Raw genomic sequence first — 22,096 nt, forward strand, 5'->3', positions numbered from 1 at the left:
GTACTAAATGTCTCTACACTGCTTTAATTATTTTTTTTCTGTTGGCATTTAGGGTTGCATTAATTTTTATATGTTAAAATTGCATTGTAATGGGAAACGTTTGGGAAATGTTGATTATAGAGTGGTATGGAATAAATAGAAGACATTGATGGCTCGGTGATTAGCACTGCTGCCTCACAGCACCAGGGACCCAGGTTCGATTCCAGCCTTGGGTGACTGTCTGTGTGGAGTTTGTACTTTCTCCCCATGTCTGCGTGGGTTTCCTCCCACAGTTCAAAGGTTGCAGTTTGGATTGTCTGTGGGAAATTGCCCATGTCATGTAGGCTAGCCATGGGAAATGTGGGGTTGCAGGGATAGTGTGGGTCTGAGTAGGATGCTCTTTAGAGGGTCAGTGTGGACTCAATGGGCTGAATGGCCTGCTTCCATATTATTGGGATTCTATTACAGCTAAACAGCATTTTGAGAGGCCTGAAGGCTGCTAAATGCCTGATAAAAGAATATGATGCTGCATCTCTTGCTGGATCACAAAGCAATCTAAAACTCATTCACACTGAATCCAGGCCACAAAAACTGCAAAATTATTCACCACGGCTACAGAAATATTTACAAGTTAATTGTTAACTTTGGACACAGGAAAAAACTCAGGTTACCAACTCAAAAACCAGAAACTGAAACTTACAATAAATTATATTAAATATATTGAATTATACAACATGGAAACAGACCCTTCGGTCCAACCAGTCTGTGCTGACCACAGTCCCAAATTAAACTAGTCCCACCTGCCTGTATTTGGCCCAAATCCCGCCAAACCTTTCCTATTCATGTACTTATCCAAATGTCTTTTAAATGCTGTAATTGTACCCGCATCTAGCACTTCATGTGGCAGTTCGTTTCACACACTCTGTGTAAAAAAGTTGCCCCACTTTAAAAATATACCCTCTAGCCTTGAAATCCCCTCCTTAGGGAAAACACCTTCTATTCACCTTACCTATACCTGTCATGATTTTATAAACCTCTAGAACGTCACCCCTCTGAAAACAAAAAGAATGCTGGAAATCACAGCAGGTCAGGCAGCATCCACGGAGAGAGAGCAAGCTAATGTTTTGAGTCAAGATGACTCTTCAGTCACTTCTAAATCTCGTACACTCCAGTGAAAAATGTCCCAGCCTATCCAGCCTTTCTTTATTACTCAACTCCTCCACTCCCAGCAACATCTTGATAAATCTCTTCTGAACCCTCTCCAGCTTGATAATATCCTTCCTATAACAGGGAAACCAGAACTGGACACAGCACTTCAGAAGAACCCACAGCAATGTCCTATGCAACCTCAACACAACATAACATTATACACAAGTCCAGCAGTTACATTTCACAGCAATTCATTTATTCTGTTTTTTATCATTCACTCATTGGCATTGCTGGCTGGACCAGATTTATTTTCAATCCTTAATTGCCTGTGAGAATGCAATAGTGAATTGTCCTCTTCATACAGATCTAGTCCATATGATATGGTGCTTTCATGATGCTGTGAAAGAGGGAGTTCCAGTAGTTTGACAATCAAAGGACAGTGACATAGCTCCACTGTCAAGGCAGTGCATGACATAGAAGGGAATTGGAAGTTGGTGGTGTTCCTATCTGTCTGCTGCCGTTGTTCTGCTTTAATGAAGTTGTGGCTTTGGAAGGATACAACTGCATTAAAATCAGTTCAGAAAAGATTCATTCAACTCTTTCTTGAGATAAGAAGGTTTTACAGATTGCGCCTATATCCACTGGAACTTGGATGAGTGAGAGGTGATCTTTTTGAAATATATAACATCCTGGGAGAACTTAACAGGCTGGATGCTGAGAGCATGTTTCCCCTCATAAGAGAGACTATAATTAATGGATAAAGTATATAAAAAAAGGTAGCCCATTATGAAAGAGAAGTGTAAAGGGAGTTGGCAGGGAAATAGAGTTATGAGGTCACATCTGATCAGCCGTGATCTTATCAAATGGTGCAACAGACTTAAGGGCTCAATGATCTACTCCCTCTCCTAACTCATATTTGTAAGTGTTGTTGAAGAAACCTTGGGGTACGTTAATGCAGACTGCAATGAAACACTTATGCACAGAAAGCTAACACACAGGGCCAGCAGGTAATCAGGAAGGCTAATGGAATGCTGGTCCTTATTTCAAGAGGGTTGGCGTAGAAAGGTAGGAACTGTACAAGGTGCTGTGGAGACCATATCTGCTCAGTAAGCAATTTTGGTCTGCCTTATTTAAGGAAAGATATTATTTCATTGGAGACAGTTCAGAGAATGTTCACTTAGATGATTCCTGATATAGAGGGATTGTCTTATGAGCAAAGAATAAACAGGTTGGGATTCTATTCACTTCAGTTTACAAGAATGAGAGCTGATCATATTGAAACATATAGGATTCTTAAGGGGTTTGGCCGGGTTAATGCTGAAAGGATGTTTCCCTCCATGGGAGAGTTTAGGACCAGAGCATAGTCTCAGAATAAAGCGGGACCCAATTTAAGACTCAGATGGGGAGGAATTTCTTCTCTCAGAGGGTTGAGAGTCTTTGGAACTCCTGTACTGTGTGACAGATTCCTTCTGATGAAGAGTCGTCTAGACTGGAAATGTTAGCTTGCTCTCTCTCCATGGATGCTGCCTGACTCGATGTGATCTCCAGCATTTTTTTTGTTTTCAGTCCAGATTCCAACATCTGCAGTAATTGGTTCCTAGATAGATTCTTGATCAGTAGGGAAATCAAGGGTGGGGTGAAAGACCAGGAAAGTGGACACCAGGAATGTCAGATCAGCCATGATTGACGGGCCAAAAGGCCTACTCCTGCTCCTATTTCTTATGGTCTTATGATATTATGGAGAGGTGGTGGTATTGTTGTAATATCACTGGGCAAGCAATCCAGTCCGGATAATGACATGGGTTTGAATCCCCGTCATGGTAAATGGTTAAAATTGAATCCAATAAAAGTCTCAAGCAAAAACCCAGTCTAATGGTGAAAAAGTAGCTGCTGTTTGCTATAAAACTGAAATTAGTCTATGAATGTCCTATGGCAATTGAAATTAGCTGCCCTTACCTGGTTTGGCCTACATGTGACTCCAGAGCCACCTCTGGACATTAAGGGATGAGTAATAAATGTTGGCCTAGCCAATGATGCACATATCCCATAACCAAATTTTTTTAAAAAACTTTTAGATGCTATTGCAAATGGTCAACAGTGAAGGAGTGGCTAAATGTTTAGGGTGCAATTAATTGAGTTGAAAACCACTTGAGTTGTTGGAGCTGTACCTGTCTCGGCAAGTAGGGAGTGTTCTATCATACTCCTGACTTGTGCCTTTTGTACACTCACAGGGGAAATCAGGAGACAAGTTACTCACTGCAGTAATTCCTAACCATTGACTCACTCTTCTAGACACAATTTGGATAATGGCATAAAAAAATCAGAATCCAAATGTACTAATGACAAACCATTAAGTGGCATTATACACAGTGGTAGACGATGGCCTAAAATTTCAAAGGAATACTGATAGATGAGACAAATAGGCATAGGGAGTTCAATGTAAGCATTGATTGATTTACAGAGGAACCTCGATTATCTGAACAAGATGGGCGGGCACTATTTTGTTTGGATAATTGATTATTCGGTTAATTGATTCAATGCCTCTCCTCTGGGGCTCGGAGTTTTCTGAAGGTTCCTTTTTCCTTGCTCCACCTGCCTTGCTCTCTCTCTTTGTCTCAGGGTTTGTTTCTGAGCAGACACACACTAGTGTGTAAGGGACCTGCAGCATTGCTGAAGCCTCCTCTCCACCCCCCAATCAGTTCAATGGGATTGACACAGCGAGCACTTGCTCAGTCTGCTCCCCATTGAGGAGGCGAGGCAGCAGCACACTGCGCACGAGCTCCTGCTCTCCCCCCCACCTCAACCCTGTCCAACCCCGCCCCACCCATCCGAGCCTCCCCAAACCCACCCCCTCGACCGACACCCCCCCCCAACCCGATCCTCGGTCGAACCCCCCCAACCCTGCACCCCATCTGCCCTCCTCCGACCCCCCCAAACCCCATCTCCAGGGAAAGTGTGGGGGGAGAGAGAGACAGAGAGAGAGAGGGCGGGCAGTCAGTCAATTGGAGATGGTTCCTAGACAACCATCAATGTCCTGGACGGTCCTTGGCAACATTTCAGTCAGCCAAATTTGTTTTTAATCATTATAAACAAAAGACGCGATTAATGTTGGAAACACCTCTTTGATGTAATGTTTCTACCGGGACCTTGAGATCTCCTTCGGATAATCCGAAATTTGGACAATTGATATTCGGATAATCGAGGTTCCTCTGTTTTTATTGTCACTTGTATCAATGTATAGTGAAAAGCTTTGTTTACGAGCAGTACAGGCAGATCATAGTAAGCAAGGATGTACAGAACAAAAAGACTTAGACGGAGGCATACAGGTTTCGTCACAGGACGTTCAAGAGAGATCAACGTTTGCAAGGTCAGCAATACTTGAAGCTAGACAGTCCATTCAATATTCGAATAATGGCCAGGAAGAAGGTGTCCCTGAACCTACCGGTACATGTGTTCAAGCTTCTGTATCTTTTGCCTGATGGAAGAGATGGTATGAGAGCATTACCAGGATGCGAAAGGTCTTTGATGATGTTGGCAGCTTTTCCATGGCAGCGAGCCGTAAAGGATAGATCAGGATACTTTCTAGATGTAATGAAGTTAAATACAGTGGGTATCCAAAGGGATTTTGTGGGGGGGGGATTCAGGCGTATAGACCTTTAAACTGTCACAAACAGGTGCGCAAAGTAATCAAGAAGGCTAATGAAATGCTAGCCTTTCTATCTGGAGGACTGCAAAAGTAATGCTGCAGTTCTCCAGAACCCTGGTTAGATCCCCCTTGAAGTAATGTGAGCAGTTCTGGGCACCACACCTTAGGGAGGATGTATTGGCCTTGGAGGGAATACAACGCAGGTTATAAGAATGATATCTGGACTACAGGGGTTATTAGCAGAGATTATTCACATTAGACCTGTTTTCTTGAGAATTCAGAAGGTGAAGAGGTGATCTCATTGAAGCTTTCAAGATAAAAACAGGAAAAGGCAGGGTAGATAAAGAGAAACTATTTCTGCTGGTTGGGGATTCTGGAACTAGTGGCATAGTCTGAGAATTAGGGCTCGAACCTTCAGGAGCGATGTTAGGAAGCACTTCCACACACAAAGGTGGTAGATGTTTGGAACTCTATAATATATGATGATCAGGGGAATAGATAGAGTAGACAGTCAGAGACTTTTTCCACGGGTACAACAGAGTGTTACAAGGGGACATAAATTTAAGGTGAAGGGTGGAAGGTATAGGGGGGATGTCAGGGGTGGGTTCTTTACCCAGAGAGTGGTGGGGGTATGGAATGCGCTGCCTGTGGGAGTGGCAGAGTCAGAATCATTGGTGACCTTTAAGCGGCAATTGGATAGGTACATGGATAGGTGCTTAAGCTCGGACAAATGTTCGGCACAACATCGTGGGCCGAAGGGCCTGTTCTGTGCTGTATTGTTCTATGTTCTAACTCTTTTCCACAGATGGTAGTTGAGGCTAGATCAGTTGTTCTTTAAAATAGATTTTGTTTTGTTAAACAAATATATGAAGAGATACGGGCCAAAGGCAGATATACAGAGTTAGGCCACAGATCAGCCATGATCTTATTGAATTGTGGAACAGGCCAAAGGGGCTGAATGGCCTGGCAGCATCTGTGGAGAGAAACAGAGTTAACGTCTTGGGATGCCACCTTCTGGTGAGGGGTCTGTTATAGAGTCACATAGCATGGAAACAGACCCTTCAGGACAACTTGTTTGGTTCTATTTGAACATTTATCCCACACCCTCTTGAAAGCTCCTTTTGAACTTACCTCTGCCTTACTCCCAGGTAGTGCTTTCCAGAGTCTGAGTGGTCACTGCTTTCACTCTGACCACCTCACATCTGCTCCATTTGCTAGATCGCTTTGAAACCATTTCACGATCCATTTATGAAGTGGAAAGAGTTTGAACCCCCTGTCCCATTTTGTCTGGCTGTCGGGATCCCTCATCTGGGAGGTCTCCTTCAATCTACGGCATTAGTCACCCAGCCAGCTATGTGTGTGCACACCCTCACAGAATTGCACATGTTGTCTGCTTTGTTGCCCACACAATGGAAAGGACTGCAAATGTCACCTGTGTAAGAGATAGGGCTGTGCATGTTGTCAGTGTTAGAGAGGGGACTGCACATGTAGTCTGCATAAAAGGGGTCTGTATATGTCACCTGTGTAAAGAATGGGATCACACACATCATTTGCATAAAAGCAGGACTGCACTCACTGCCTGTGTTAAGGATGAGACTGAGCTCCTTGCGTGCTTAAATGGTGTGCTGCGTGTTTGCTGTGTAAAGGGACAACTGTGCATATTGCCTGTATAAGGGGTGAGACTACACTTGTGCCTGTGTAAAGAGTGGGTCCGTATATCTTGCCTGCATGAAGGGTGAGACTGCATATATGTCTGTGTAAAGGGAAGACTGTGCATATTGCCTGCATAAGTGGTGGGACTGTGCATGTGCCTGTGTAAAGGGTGGGACCGTGCATCTTTTAGATTAGATTAGATTAGATTACAGTGTGGAAACAGGCCCTTCGGCCCAACAAGTCCACACCGACCCGCCGAAGCGAAACCCACCCATACCCCTACATTTACCCCTTACCTAACACTACGGGCAATTTAGTATGGCCAATTCACCTGACCCTGCACATCTTTGGACTGTGGGAGGAAACCGGAGCACCCGGAGGAAACCCACGCAGACACGGGGAGAACGTGCAAACTCCACACAGTCAGTCGCCTGAGGCGGGAATTGAACCCGGGTCTCTGGCGCTGTGAGGCAGCAGTGCTAACTGCTGTGCCATCTTGCCTGCATAAATGGTGGAATTGTGCGTGTGCCTTTGTAAGGGGAGGACTGTGCATATTGCCTGTGTAAAGGATGGGACTGCACATGTGCCTGTGTAAAGGGAGAACTGTACACCTTGTCTGCACAAAGGGTGGAACTGGATGTGTGCCTGTGTAACAGAAGGACTGTGCATATTGCATGCATAAGGGCGGGACCGTGCATCACACCTGCATAAAGGGTAGAACTGTGCGTGTGCCAGTGTAAAATGAGGACAGTGCATATTGCCTGCGTAAGTGTTGGTACTGCGCATGTCCCTGTGTAAAGGGAACTGCACATTTGAAGGGTGGGACTGCGCATGTGTTGGTGTAAAGGGCGGGATCGCGCACGTCGCCTGCATGCGTAATCGAGAGGGTGCACGTCACACGCGGGTGACGGCGGGAATGCGCATGTCGTCAGCATGAATGGTGGGGGCGCGCACGTTGCCTTACGAAGTAACGTGTGATCGAGACGTAAGTGGTAAGCGCGGGATTCGCCGGTCGCCCCGAGACACGCGCTGTGTGGTTGCTAAGGGAGCGGGAGGCCGGCCGTCTGCCTGCCCTCAGGAAGGAGCTGAGCATCAACAGCCCGTTCGGGATTGTTTGTTTATTCATTTAGTGATGATGTGAGGGGAGGCAGGAGTGGGGATAGTTAGGGTCCCGGAGTGATCCCGATCTGAACGGTAGGCCCGAGGCCCGCGGGGACGGTGAGGGGAGTGCAGTGAGGAGCAGGAGGATGGCCGTGAGGCGGCGGCGCCGCCGGACATGAGCCGCCTTCAGTCTCGGGAGTACAGGCCTATCGGAGAGGACAAGGAGCGGAGAGAGAGGGGACTGTCAGGCCGAGCCCGCAGCTGGCGCCCGGTCAGCGCTTCCCTTAACCCGCCGGCCCAGCCCAGCCCAGCCTAGCCTCCCCGGTAAGTACTCAGGGAGAGGGAGGAGGATATGGCGGGCTGGGATGAAGGGGCTAGTGGGAGAGGAAAGAGTTGGCGGGGGGGAGGGGATGATGGAGCTGTAGGATCACGGGAGAGAGGGGGGCACAAGGGGAAGGTGGGGGCTACGGGGGTCTGTGGGGGGGCCACGGGGAAGAGGAGGGGGCCACGGGGAAGAGGAGGGGTCTGTGGGGGGGAAGAGGAGGGGGCCATGGGGAAGAGGAGGGGTCTGTGGGGGGGCAGGGGGGAAGAGGAGGGGGCCACGGGGAAGAGGAGGGGTCTGTGGGGGGCCACGGGGGAAAGGAGGGGTCCACAGGGAAGAGGAGAGGTCTGTGGGGGGCCAGGGGGAAGAGGAAGGGTCTATGGGGGGGCCACGGGAAAGAGGAGGGGTCTGTGGAGGGCCACGGGGAAGAGGAGGGGGCCATGGGGAAGAGGAGGTGTCTGTGGGGGGCCACTGGGAAGAGGAGGTGTCTGTGGGGGGGCAGGGGGGAGAGGAGGGGGCCACGGGGAAGAGGAGGGGTCTGTGGGGGGGCAGGGGGGAAGAGGAGGGGGCCACGGGGAAGAGGAAGGGTCTGTGGGGGACTACAGGGGAGAGGAGGGGTCCACAGGGAAGAGGAGAGGTCTGTGGGGGGCCACGGGGAAGAGGAGGGGGCCACGGGGAAGAGGAGGGGGCCACGGGGAAGAGGAGGGGTCTGTGGAGAGCCACGGGGAAGAGGAGGGGTCTGTGGGGGGCCATGGGGAAGAGGAGGAGGCCACGGGGAAGCGGAGGGGTCTTTGGGGCGCCATGGGGAAGAGGAGGGGTCTGTGGGGGGACCATGGGGGAGAGGAGGGGGCCACGGGGCAGAGGAGGGGTCTGTGGGGGGCCACGGGGCAGAGGAGGGGTCTGTGGGGGGCCACGGGGCAGAGGAGGGGTCTGTGGGGGGCCACGGGGCAGAGGAGGGGTCTGTGGGGGGCCACGGGGGAAGAGGAGGGGGCCACAGGGAAGAGGAGGGGTCTGTGGGGGGCCACGGAGAAGAGGAGGGGTTTGTGGGGGGCCACGGAGAAGAGGAGGGGGTCTGTGGGGGGCCACGGGGCAGAGGAGGGATTTTGTGGAAGAATAGGGGTCTGTGGGGGGCCACGCGGGAGAGAAGGGGGCTACGGTGAAGAGGAGGGAATGTGGGGATCACTGGGGCGAGGTGGAGGCCGTGGGAGATATTGTGGAAAAGAGTTTGGAGAAATGAAGGTGGGAGGGTGGTGCGTGTGAAATGGGGTCACAAGGCTGTGGGAGTTTTGATGCGATAAGATAGCTGTGGTTGGGGTGACAGAGGCGTGGCCCTGTTACGGTCGTGACAAAATGGGGTGACAAGAGGCAGGAGTGTAGGGTTGCAAGGGATAAGGAGGTGGAGATTAGCGAAGTGGCATCAGGATCAGTGTTGGGACATCAACAATTTACAATCTGTAACTAACTTGGTTTCAGGGCTTCTGAAAATTGTTGATGAGGCCAAAATGTGTAGGAGTGTAAATTTAAACAGACTCTTGATCAGTAGGGCAATTGGTGTTATGTGGAAATGGCACAAAAGTGGATGTAAGGACTGCTTAATCAGCCATGATCCTAACAAATGGCCGGGGATGCCTGTGGGCCCAAATGTTCTGTTCCTCTTCAAAAGACCATAAGAAATAGAAAGACGATTTTTGAGTCAGCAGAGAGATATAAATGATTCAGTGAATGAAACTTTTGGCTAATGCAATTCAGTGTGGTAAAATAGGATATTGTCCACTTTTGTAAGAAGAATAGAGAAGCAGGACATTATTTAAATGGAGGGAGATTGGCATACTCAAGAGAGTGTCCTAATACTTGGATCAGATTAAGTTAGTATGTAGTTAGATGAACGATCAGAAAGGCATGTAGAATGTTGCTGTATATTGAAAGAGAATGAAATATAGAGGTAGGATGTTGTTCAGAGTCCTAGTGAGACCACAGCTGAAGGAGGGTACTGTCTCTCGTCTCCTGATATCAAGAATATACAGGTCTGGTTTCCGCAGTTTCAATTGCCTGCGGTTTACCACTGTTCGAACATACTACAGAGGAATCTCGATTATCCGAAGGACACGAATGGGGAGTATTCCGTTTGGTTAATTGAATGCCGGATAGTTTCACCAAGCATTGGTACTTTGTGATCTTGCCGGATAATCTAATGTTCGAATAATCAAATGCCGGATGAGTAGGGTTCCTCTGTATAGGTAACATTCCAGAACAAGGGACCAGAAGGTTGCTGGGAAGGTACGTTTCCCATTTAAATGAATGGGTTTGTACATATCTGCAGTTTTGGGCTTCCGCAGGCCTTGGAACGTATCCCTTGCAGGTACCGGGGGGACTACGGTAATTGCTTGTGAAGCACTTGAGGTTTACTCAGTGGGGAAAGTTATCTCATGAGAGACGAGGCCAAGGAAAGAACAGTACATAAATAAGGTGTAACAAGCATAGAGAATGCTAGAGATGCTCAGTACGTTTGGCAGCATCTTTGGAAAGGTTTTGAGTCTGGTATGACTTCAGAAGTGAAAAATAATGGGTCTCTTGCCTGTGAGGGATGTGATATTTGGTTTTCCAGTTGTTCTGTAATTTTTTTATTTGCTCCTGGGATATGGCGTCAGTTGCTATGCTAGCATTTATAGCTCATCCTTAACAGTCCACAGGGAAAGCTAGTGTGCTTCCAATTAAACCTGTTGGACTATAACCTGGTGTTGTGATTTTTAACTTAATAGGGAAATTCAGCAGCTTTCCTTCTCTAAAAGAGATTATACAGGGAGAATTAGCCAGTTGGATACAGAACTGGCTTGAAGGTAGAAGACAGAGCAGTGGTAAAGGGTTGCTTTTCAGACTGGGGGCCTGTGGCAGATGGAGTTTATTGTAGATAAATGTGAGGTGCGCGTGTTGGAAAGGCAAATCAAGTCAGGACTTATACACTTACGGTCTTTGGGAAGTGTTGCTTGGGGTGCAGGTTCATAGTTCCTTGAAAGTGGAGTCGCATGGATAGTGAAGTGAGTGGAATGGGCTGTCAGAGGAAGTGGTGGAGGCTGGTACAATGGCAACATTTAAAAGGCATCTGGATGGGTACGTAAATAGGAAGGGTTTAGAAGGATATGGGCCAATTGCTGACAAATGGGACTAGGTTAATTTAGAGTATCTGATCGGAATGGGCGAGTTGGACAGAAGGGTCATTTTCCATACATCTCTATGACTAATGAACCTGATGAATGTTTATGGCAAATACATGACCTTGCTCAACAATTGCATCTGGGTATAATGCGAAAGCATCAAAGCCAAGCAAAATTTAACTCTATGTACACTTAACAACCATATCCATTTGAGATCTCATTAGTTTTGTCACATGTTCAGCATTGCTTTCCATGATTCCCATGCACAATTTTTAAAAAATTTAACCTATTTTCTAATCAGCCTATTCAGAAATGTTACTATAAATCTTTGGAGCAGATGGGGCTGACCCCCAGACCCCTTGGACATTACCCCTGTACCACAAGAGGGTAAAGCAATATCTTTACAGATTAGGTTGGGATTCCATAAGCCATTTGTACAGAGTGTATTTTTAGTATGTACAGTAAAAGAAATTAGGTTCCATTCATGAGAGCAGTCTTCACAAGACAAACTGAATATATTGCAATTTATAATCACTGTTCTGGGGCATTTCTGGTCAAAAGTTTGTACTTTACAGTTTGTAAACTGGGGGAGGGCAGAACTGATGTTTTGATAATTGTAACTGCAGAGAAAAGCAAACTTTTCATATGACCTATGGGGCAGCGCATTGGCATAGTGGTTAGCACTGCTGCCTCACACCGCCAGGAACCTGATTTCACTTCTAACCTTGGATGACAGCGACAGGTTGAAGCAAATGGTACAGGTGCATTTAAGTTGTGTAATCAAATGTGGGAGAGCAGAAGAGAGGGTTATGATACTTTCAGATGAGGAAAGCTAGGAGGAGGCTGGATGGAGTGTTTGGGCTGAATGGCCTGCTGTGCCCTGTGTAGCTTATGGAGAGGGTTCAGAAAAGATTTACCAGAATGCTGCTGGGATTGGAGGGTTTGAGTTATAAAAATAGGCTGGGACTTTTTACATGGAAAGTTGAGGGGGTGACCTTATACAGGTTTATAAAATAGGTGGGTTATGGATAAGGTGAATGGCAAGGGGATTTTCCCGAGGGTGAAGCATTCAAACTTGGGGGCATTGTTTTTAAGGTGAAAGGAGAAAGTATTGAAAAGATCATGAGGGGCAACTTTTTTTTTACACAAAGTGGTTTGTGTGCGGAATGAACTACTAGAGAAAGTGGCGGATGAGGGTACAGTTACAACATGTAAAAGACATTTGGGTAAGTTCACGAGTAGGAAAGGTTTGGACGTAAATGGGCCAAATGCAGGCAAGTGAGACTAATCTAGTTTGGGAGCATAGACTGTTTGGATCTAAGGGTCCATTTCCATGTTCAGTGACTGTCTGTGTAGAGTTTGCATGTTCTCATGTCTGCACCCTGGTTTATGTCAAGTGCTCTGATTTCCTCTCACTGTCCAAAGATATGTAAGTTAGGTGGATTGGCCATGTTAAATTGTGCCATAGTATCTACACGTGTGCAAGCTAGTGGTTTAACTATAATAAGTGCAGAATTACAGAGATGGTGCCAGGGGTGTTCTGGATCTGGATGGAATGCTATTTGGAGATTCAGTGCAGACTTGATGGGCCGAATGGCTTCTGTCCGAAGGGGTTCTGTGATGTCAGGACAATCTGAAAGTCCTCGCCAGAGGATTACTTTGAAATGCAGCATAAACATTGCAGCTAATTTGAGCCCACCGCATATGTAAATTAGCATATAATAGGATTAAAAGTTAATCTACATCTGGTGGTTAATAGGACACAGAAGATTTGTTCAAATTGTGACATGGGACCTCACTCATTTGAGCATCTTCTAAGTCTTGACCATGTGTATTGTTTTTATTTGTTAATTGCAGCATCTCTGATGTGCTGACGCTTGTGTGTCTGCATTAGAGACATTAGATAGCAATTAGAGGGAGGTATGCCTGACTGAGTGATCTCCTTGCTAATCTGAAATGTTGAGAGGAATTGTAGTGCCCTTCCTACATCCTGGCTGATGTGATTTAATTCAGTAAAGTCCAAGATGAGGCCTTGAGCTGCGTGCTTCAAATCATCACAAAAACTTAAAATTAATTTGTTTTGTGTGGATGTTCATTTCAAGGTTGTTACTGATAATTGGCGAAAATAAATCATGGAATTGAGGAAAGGGGGTGTACATTTAGGATTGAGATGAGAAATTTGTTTACTTCAAGGAGTTGTGTGTCTTTGGCATTCTCTACCACACGACGTTGTTAGTGTCACAGTGTTGGTATAGATGGATTTTTGTTGCATCAGAATTAAGGGAGAGAGAATTGTAGATATGGAATTGTAGTCCAAGATCAGCCATGCTTGTACTGAATGATGGACCAGGCCATGTGATCTACTCCTTGTATCTCTTGTACATGTATATTTTGTAAAGCCATTTACAAGTGGCCTGCCTCAAAATGCATATTAATGTATTACATATTCATGACATTAATTGTGCAATGGCTTCATAATATGTATGAATGTAGGTGAACAATAACTTTGTGAGATATATACAGATATGCTTGCAGGAGCAGTGTATTGAAACATGCAAGTCTCTTGGCTTGACTGCTTGCTCTGGAAATAATGTTCAAGGTGTGGATCAAGAAGTGGGAGCTCAAATGCATAAGAATCTCCCAAGTTATAAAGGCCAGTAGTATAGATAATAGATAATATAGTAGATACCAGTAGTATAGATAATAGTAGATACCAATGTACCATTAGGTGGTGCGATTGGCTTTTGATTGCCGTAGTAAAGCACTAGAAAAGCTATGTCAAGCTGAATGGTTGGCTCTCAGCAGTAAATTTCAGTGGGTTGGGAGTCGATGCAGTATTTTAAAATCTTAATTTCGCAAGTATTATGATGAAAATGTACAAGTGACCATATTGACCTTCATTGTCAGAGAATAGTTACTTTACTGGAGGAACATTTTATGTTGGGTCTCCAAGAATGTGCTCCAGATTACTCGGATATTCTTCGGACCTGGGTGGAATCATTGATTTGTATATATCTTGCATGTGTTCACCCACGTGGGGCTATAAATATTTCAGCAAAAGGGGTTACTTCCGTCAGTAGGAAGATTTTTGCTGACCTGCTTATGGCAACGATGGGATGGGGTGACCAGGGAGCTTCCTGCACAGTTGACAGACCTATCGGGGAATCTGTGGTAGAGGGACTGAATGTTTGGCAAGTGGTGTCAACCAGGGCTACTTTTCTTTGGTTAGTATCGGGCTTTGAGTTATTAAAAAGGCTGGGATTTTATTTTTCCCTGGAGCATAGGAGGTTTAGAAATGACCTGATAGAAGTTTATAAAATAATGAGAGGTATAGATAGAGTTAAAAAATGTGTTGCTGGAAAAGCGCAGCAGGTCAGAAAGCATCCAAGGAGCAGGAGAATTGATGTTTCGGGCATAAGCCCTTCTTCAAGAAACGTCTATTCTCCTGCTTGGAAGCTGCCTGACCTGCTGCGCTTTTCCAGCAACACATTTTTCATCTCTGATCTCCAGCATCTGCAGTCCTCGCTTTCTCCGCATAGATAGAGTTAATACTAGTTGTCTTTTCCCTAGGATGGGGGATTTTAAGAGTAGGGGCATATTTTTAAGGTGAGAGGAGAGAGATTTAACAAAGACACGAATGGCAATTTTTTTTACAAAGAGGGTGGTATGTGTGTGGAATGAGCTTCCAGGTGAAGTGATGGATGTGTGGAAAATTACTGTGTTTAAAAGACATTTGGATAAGTGCATGAATAGGAAAGGTTTGGAGGGATATGGGCCAGGAGCAGGCAGATGGGACTGGTTTAGTTTGGGATTATGTTAGGCATAGACTGATTGGATTAAAGCATCTATTTCCATGCTGTATGATTCTATGGAGCTGTATTCATCCAGGCAAGCAGGGAGTATTCCACCAAACCTACGACTGGTGCCATGAGGACAGGTATTGAGGAGTTGATTGGAAGGAGGGAGGTGAAATTTACTTCAGGATTCCTAAACTCTGACCTGATCTTGTAGCCACAATATTTAAATGACTTGTCCACAATTGTTTCTGGTCAACAGTAAATCCCTGTGTTAGAGAGGGTTACAGTGTAGTCTCGTCAGTTTTGTGAAGCATTTAACTGCCCTTATCCAAGAATTCAGGTTTCTCCGAGGAGTGAAGCAAGGACAGACTGAATTTTGTTTTTAGGTTGGACTTTACTAAAGGAGAATTTGGAGAATTGGCTCGTTTCCACTCAACTTGGAGGGGATAGAATGGTCACTAAGGACTGTGGTTTTAAGAACTTTATTGGTGAATTTATTTTCCACGTGGGAGGATTCTTCAAATTCTGGTTACAGTAAAGGGCTAGTAATTTTTGTTATAATCACTGCATGTTGTGAGTCAATAACTTGTTTAAATACTGGCTGTTAAGAGTCTTATGAAAGCTGGCAATGCCATTGGTTATCGTGAAATGATAAAAGGAGGGAATGAGAATGTGTATCGGGTATGAGCAGGTAGGGAAAGAGTTAAGTTTTGAGTTTTGTGAAACGAGAGGTTCAGCTGAGCATGACTTAGATCAGATAACTTGCAGTTAACAATGGGGTGCTGGAAGCAAGGGTAATGGGTTAACAAGGTGGAAAAGCATTCATTATGTGGAGCCATTTAACTATATTAGAAGCATTCAGTGTGTAAAGTCAGTTTAACAAGGTGAAAAGTATTCATTATGTGAAGCCAATGTTAAGGTTAAGAAAATTCATTGTCACGGCAGATGGCTTAATCTCTACTGTTGATGCTCACTGATTGTAATGGTCACCGAATCAATATTTATGTTGCCTTATCTGGATGCTCCTCCCTGTAAAATGACTGTATAATTCATTAAGAAACTGCTATTCCAGAGAGGATCATGAACTCATGTCTCTGTACACATGGGCAATCATTCTCCCTCCCTCCAGGGCCCGGAGTAAAGATGTCTCTGAGCGTTTTGCTTCAACTGAGGGGAGAAATGGGGTGACAGGTTGACTAGAAGATATCGTGAGCAACTCCTGCAGAGATGTGCTGGTGCTGAGATGACTGACCTTTGAGCCCAAAATCACCATCTGAGCTAGATATGATTCACAGTGGAGAGTTTTCCTTGATTCCCACTGACTTCAGTTTTATGGGGCTCCTTGATGCTGCATTTGATCAAATGTGGCCTTGACATCAAGTTGTAGTCATATTCACCTTACACCTCTTAATTCAGGTCAGACAGTATGCTCTTTTCTCTAAGGTTTCTTTCAAAGACCATCCCCTTTTTTTTCCATTCATTCACGATATGATTGTCACTGGCTGGCCAGCATTAATTAGCCATCCCTAGTTACCCTTGAGAGGGTGGTGGTGAGTTTATTAAGCTTTGACTAGTATTGAAGATGGAATGAGTTTGTGAGGTATTAAAGGGGGCCAAAAGATTTGCCTGGAGTGGAGTTGGAGAAACTAATCTCATGTAATCAGTGTGCTTGTGGCTTCTAATTTCAGAGAACACACCAATGGGAAAATAATAAGGAAATGACCCCTTCGAAGCTATGAACTGTTTGTGATAAAAACCATAATTCTGTAAGTGTGTGGTGTGTGACTAGTAATGAAGCGCTATTCCCTTTTGTAGGCAATTAATACTTTAAACCAGAATTTAGTAAATATTGGCTTTAGTCATTTGATACAGTAAAATGTTTAAAAAGTGAAATCTTGATGTGTTATTCTTTCAGTGGTAAACTGAAAGTTCAAATTTCTCTTGAAGGTTATTGGTCTCTACAGAGATTATAATAATGTTCAATGCTAGAATTCCAATGTGCTTGTCTATCTGAACAACAAAAGAAAGCTAACCTTGTATCTTGTTAGGTTCTGCGTTTTCCATTAGAGTACCTGCTATATTAAACTTTTGAGCTGCCTTCCAACACCTCCCACTGGGATAATTGCCTGTAATTTTATTATTGTACCCTAGTCATAACTTAAACCATAGAGTATTTGTCCATCACTTCATTATAATAAGGTTTACCTTTCCAAAATAGTGACTTATTAAGCCATTTGCCATATCACTAAATTCAAGCTAATTCAAATGCCAAAATGACTCTTTTGTGTGGGGCTGTATTACATGATTACAGAGCTTAAATGTGCAAGTGTTTAGTCAGCACTGCATGACCTGTTCTGCCAGGCACATAGGACTGCAAGCATTGTGTATTTAATTACACAAAAGAAGGATTTATAGCGTCTTTGTGTGAGAGTGAGTAATGCTGTTGATAGCATAAGTTGGAAAAATCATGTCTGTGGAACTGTCCTATTGGCTTTATGACCTGAACAGTTGTACTATTGTCACAAATCTCTGGCACGTTTTTTAGCTGAAGTAAGTAATAATTACAGTTCCTTTTTTATGGAGCCAGTGCCTACAAAAACATTGATTTCAGCAGCTACTCCGTTTTTTTATTTCAGCGGTTTAGTATTCGCTTGTTCAGCATTATATACCTTTTTATGATCAACAGAAATTATGTTTTTCTTTTATTAATTTTTCTAACTTGATATTATTTGTCTGTAAATTGAAATACATAGAAAATCGATGGAATCGCAAAATAGATCTGAAGCATTCTTTTAAAAATCAAGTTATAAGAATGGGATTTGCCACTAATGCAATCATTTGATGATTTTGATTTTAATTCTTGTTGGCTGGGCTAGTATTTTGTTGCCCATCTCTGATTGCGTTTGAGAAAGTGGTGAACCTTGAACTTCTGCACTTGCATCTAGTGTATGCACACTGTTAGACTGTGTGGACACTGGAGGAATTAGTTCTAGGTCTTTAGTCCAGTTGCAATACTTATATATTTCCAAGTTAGAATAGTGTGTGGCTTGGAAGGGCACTTTGAGTTAGTGATGTTCCTATGCATCTTCTGAATTTTTCCATTGAAGTGGATATTGTGAATTGCAAAGAGTTTTTTTTTGAAGGAGGCTTGACGATTTGCTTCCTTCAACAATGCTTTCCAAACTTGTGATCTCTTCCACTGAGAAGGACAATGGCAGCAGATACATGGGTTACAAGTGTGCAGAAAAGTTGTTCCAACGTATTAGTGTGGATTTGGATCCTAAAAAATACCTGGTGCCTCATCGTGATTCTGAACACTGTCATTGACACACCAGCCATGGGGAAAGAATGCACTTAGGAATCCTGCAAGGTCATTTCATGGAAGATTCCAGTAAGATGATGTCACAGAAATTGATTGTTATTTGCTTCTATGCAAATATGAAGATCTGTCAGATAATTCATAGGTTAGTGCACAGATTTCCTCTCTGAGCCATGGCTCCTGTCAATATCACTCAGTTAAGTGCTGTCTAAAAAATGAGTTTTAGTTGATGTTTAGGTGTGAATTCATGATAGAAATGGTAATTCAGGAAATTCCACAGAACATTTAGTAGCATTTTACAAAAATACAATGCAGTATTATATATGAAAGACAATTTCTCAACGGTTTGTATCTGACCTCACTTGTTTTGTAGTGATCGTATCCCTAAGAGTTATGTGTCCTCTTGATTTCTGTGTTTACACACAATTGCCTACAAACAAGGACATGGTTGGTGAGTATTTTTAGTACAAAGTTGGAATCAATTTTTAATTTATCTATTCACTTCATTCTTAATTAACCTATCTTCAGAGACTAGGCTTTGCTGTCGAATGTGTGGAAGGATCAGAAAAATCTCCAAAATTGTAACTAGTTGCTCGGGAACCAACTGGACTTAATCTTATAGCTTCTTTAGGAGTAACTTGTATCCGTAACGTGGCTCACTCTACTGACTTAGCATCAGCTAACTTGAACCTTGAAAAAATGTACCAACCATCATTTTGGGTACTTTTAAAAAATTTATCCTTGAGATGTGAATGTCATCTTCAAGGCCCATCCCAAATTGCCTCAAAGGTGGTGATACACTGCCGCCTTGAGCTGCTGCAGTCCACATCATGTAGATCTTGACCCTGAAAATTGGTGTGAATAAATTTGTTAGTTTAATCCCTTTGGATTATGGTAACATTGTTCTGCAATGTCAACTGTAGAGCCAGGTATGAGGTTTTCTGTTGTGTTTGAAATCTAAACAGAAACAAAGTTGCTGAACAAATAGACCTTGGAATGCACGTTCATAAATCCTTGAAAGTGGAGTCACAGGTAGATAGGATAGTAAAAAAGGCGTTTGGTATGCTTTCCTTTATTGGTCAGAGTATTGAGTACAGGAGTTGAAAGGTCATGTTGCGGCTGTACAGGATTTGAGCTGTAGGGAGAGGCTGAACAGGCTGGGGTTGTTTTCCCTGGAGTGTTAGAGGCTGAGGGCTGACCTTATAGAGGTTTATAAAATTATGAGGGGCATGGATAGGGTAAATAGACAAAGTCTTCCCTGGGGTTGGGGAGTCTAGAACTAGAGGGCATAGGTTTAGGGTGAGAGGGGAAAGATATAAAGGAGACCTAAGGGGCAACGTTTACACACAGATGGTGGTACGTGTATGAAATGAGCTGCCAGAGGAAGTGGTGGAGGTTGGTACAATTGCAACATTTAAGAGGCATTTGGATGGGTATATGAATAGGAAGGGTTTGGAGGGATATGGGCCGGCTGCTGGCAGGTGGGACTAAATTTCGTTGGGATATCTGGTTGGTATGGATGGGTTGGACCGAAGGTTCTGTTTCTATGCTGTACATCTGACTCTACAAAGAAAGGAGTTGCTTAGTGATATGTTATAAATATAACAACCTCTCCCAACTAAAGAGCTGATCGTTGGCTTCAGGAAGTAAGGAGGGGGGCACATCCCTACATCAGTGGAGCTGAAATAGAGATGGTTGAGAGTGTCAAGTTCTGAGGAGTGACAATTACCAACAATCTGTCCTGGACCACCCACGTTGATACGATGGTCACAAAAGCACAATAATACCTTAAGTTGCTTTATTGTTGTCATGTGGATCTAAGTACATTGAAAAGTTTTTAAAAGCCTTTTTAAAAAATGTACAGTGAAAAGTTTTGTTTGTGAGCAATACAGTCAGATCATACGAAACAAGGACATAGTCTGTTCTCCTATAATGTGATAGTTCCGTTCTTGTACATCTCTTGTTACAAGAAAATCGGGCAATAACCATGCCATTTAAACCAATGGAGCTGGAATCTCAATATAGCCAATTCAGATAAGGAAAGTTCATGTTCAGCAAGTTACAGCCTAAATTCTTCAATCTCTTTAAAACCAATGTATGTTGAAGAAACACGCATTGTAGTAGAACTGACTGTACAGATCGTATGGTGTTTAGATGGACGTGGACAGGGTTACGAATACGCAGGAGGTCCACAAAAGCAAGGTTGGTGCTACTTTGAAATTAGAGAGGTCCATTTAGCAGTCTAATAATAGTGGGAGAAGCTGTTCTTTAACCTGTTGGTGCGAGTGTTCAAACTTCTGTATCTTCTGTCTGATGGAAGTAGTTAGAAGGGAGTATTACTTGGATGGGAGGGATCTTTGTTGTTGGCAGCCTTTCCACAACAAGTGTAAATTGAGTCCATGGATAGGAGGTTGACTTCCTTGATGGTCTGGGTTGTGCACACAACTCTCTGTCGTTTTCTTACAGTCCTGGGCTGAGCAGTTGCCATACCAAACCGGGATGCATTCAGATAGAATGTTTTCTGTGATGCATCTGTAAAAGTTGATGAGGGTCCTTATGGGAATGCAGAATTTCCTTAGGCTCCTGAGGAAGAAGAGGTGTTATACCTTCTTGACTGTTGCATCTATATGGGAGTTACAAAAAAAATTGTTGGTTATTGTCACTCCTAGGAATTTAAAACACTCTTGACCCTCTTCCACCTCAGCTCCATTGGCTCAGGAGACTAAAGAAATTCAGCATGTCCATAAGGACCCTCATTGACCTTTTATAGATGCATCATAGAAAACATTCTATCTGGATGCATTCCGGTTTGGTATGGCAACTGCTCTGCCCAGGATTGTAAGAAACTACAGAGTGTTGTGAACACAGTCCAGTCCGGCACACAGGTCAACCTTCCATCTGTTGACTCCATCGACACTTCTTGCTGCTTCGAAGGCAACCAATATCTTCAAAGACCCCTCCCATCTCGATTGTAATCTCTTCTAACATCTTCCATCTGGCAGAAGGTACAAAAGTTTAAATACATGTACCAACAGCTTCTTCCATGCTGTTATTAGACTAAATAAATTTCAAATCTAATGTTGATCTTGTTTTTTTGTACACCACTGTTGTAGTCCTAACTCTGTATTCCTTACTCTATTCTATCACCCTACGATCTGCCTGTACTGCGTGCAAAACAAAACATTTCATACTACCTCGGTACATGTGACAATAATAAACCAAAATTCTTGTAGAATTAGGGGACATGTTTACATTTCACTTTTAAGTGGTTTGAAACCCTCTTTGTCCTTGATATGTTGTGCATGGTTATGTATCAATCTTTTTTGATATAATTGCCTTTAGAAATATTGGAGTTGAGGGCTACGAGAAGCTGGCATGAAAGAAGAGTCGAGGCTGGGCCTTGATTTTATAGAATGTTGGGCAGGTTTGAGGGGACACATCTTCCTCTTGCTCATGTTTTGTATGTTCTTAGGAAGCCGTCATAGTTATAGTTGGTTTTGATTTTCTAGTATTGAATTGAATTATTGATGCCATTTTGAACACTTAAGATGAAACTACATTTTAAGAACATTGTCAGGAAGTTTGCAGTGCATTTTCATTTCACCACTTCTGAATACTTAAACATGAGTAGGCTGCATTTTAATTGTGGTATTCTTTTTCAGAGATTTCACTGTGTTTGTATTGAGGAAGTTATGCCATGTGGTTGGAGGGTTCCAAGGCACCGCCGCCTTGAACTGTCCTACCTGTCCATCTTCCTTCCCACCTATCTGCTCCAACCTCCCCTCCAAACTATTGCCATCAGTTCTTGCCTGTATCTGCAAATCATCTTCCCAGCTACCTTCCCACAGCCCTACTACCATCCTCCCATTTATCCCTCAATCCACTTCTGTTATTCGAGACCGCTCAGGGAATCCCTAATAGACTAGACCTGGAAGCCTTTCTTGGTTCGTCCTGGAGACCGTACTCTCTGGCTGTCTG

At 44.0% G+C, this 22,096-nt stretch overlaps 1 protein-coding gene across 2 annotated transcripts in view; it reads left to right on the plus strand.

Moving 5' to 3' along the window:
- Nucleotides 1–7,467: 7,467 nt before the first annotated feature.
- Nucleotides 7,468–22,096, plus strand: part of ttll4 (tubulin tyrosine ligase-like family, member 4) — a 109,977-nt gene continuing 95,348 nt past the window's right edge. The window contains exon 1 of one of the 2 annotated variants that reach the window (XM_043694273.2): nt 7,468–7,852. The gene's annotated coding sequence lies outside the window, so the exon portion shown is untranslated. Of the gene's footprint in view, nt 7,853–9,159; nt 10,128–22,096 lie in introns of those variants that run through there. The other variant, XM_087989346.1, reaches the window with a different exon arrangement.

The sequence above is a fragment of the Chiloscyllium plagiosum genome, unplaced genomic scaffold (assembly GCF_037043375.1).
Source record: "Chiloscyllium plagiosum isolate Xiang-an unplaced genomic scaffold, Cpla_swu_hap1 HiC_scaffold_7, whole genome shotgun sequence".
Taxonomy (NCBI): Eukaryota; Metazoa; Chordata; class Chondrichthyes; order Orectolobiformes; family Hemiscylliidae; genus Chiloscyllium; species Chiloscyllium plagiosum.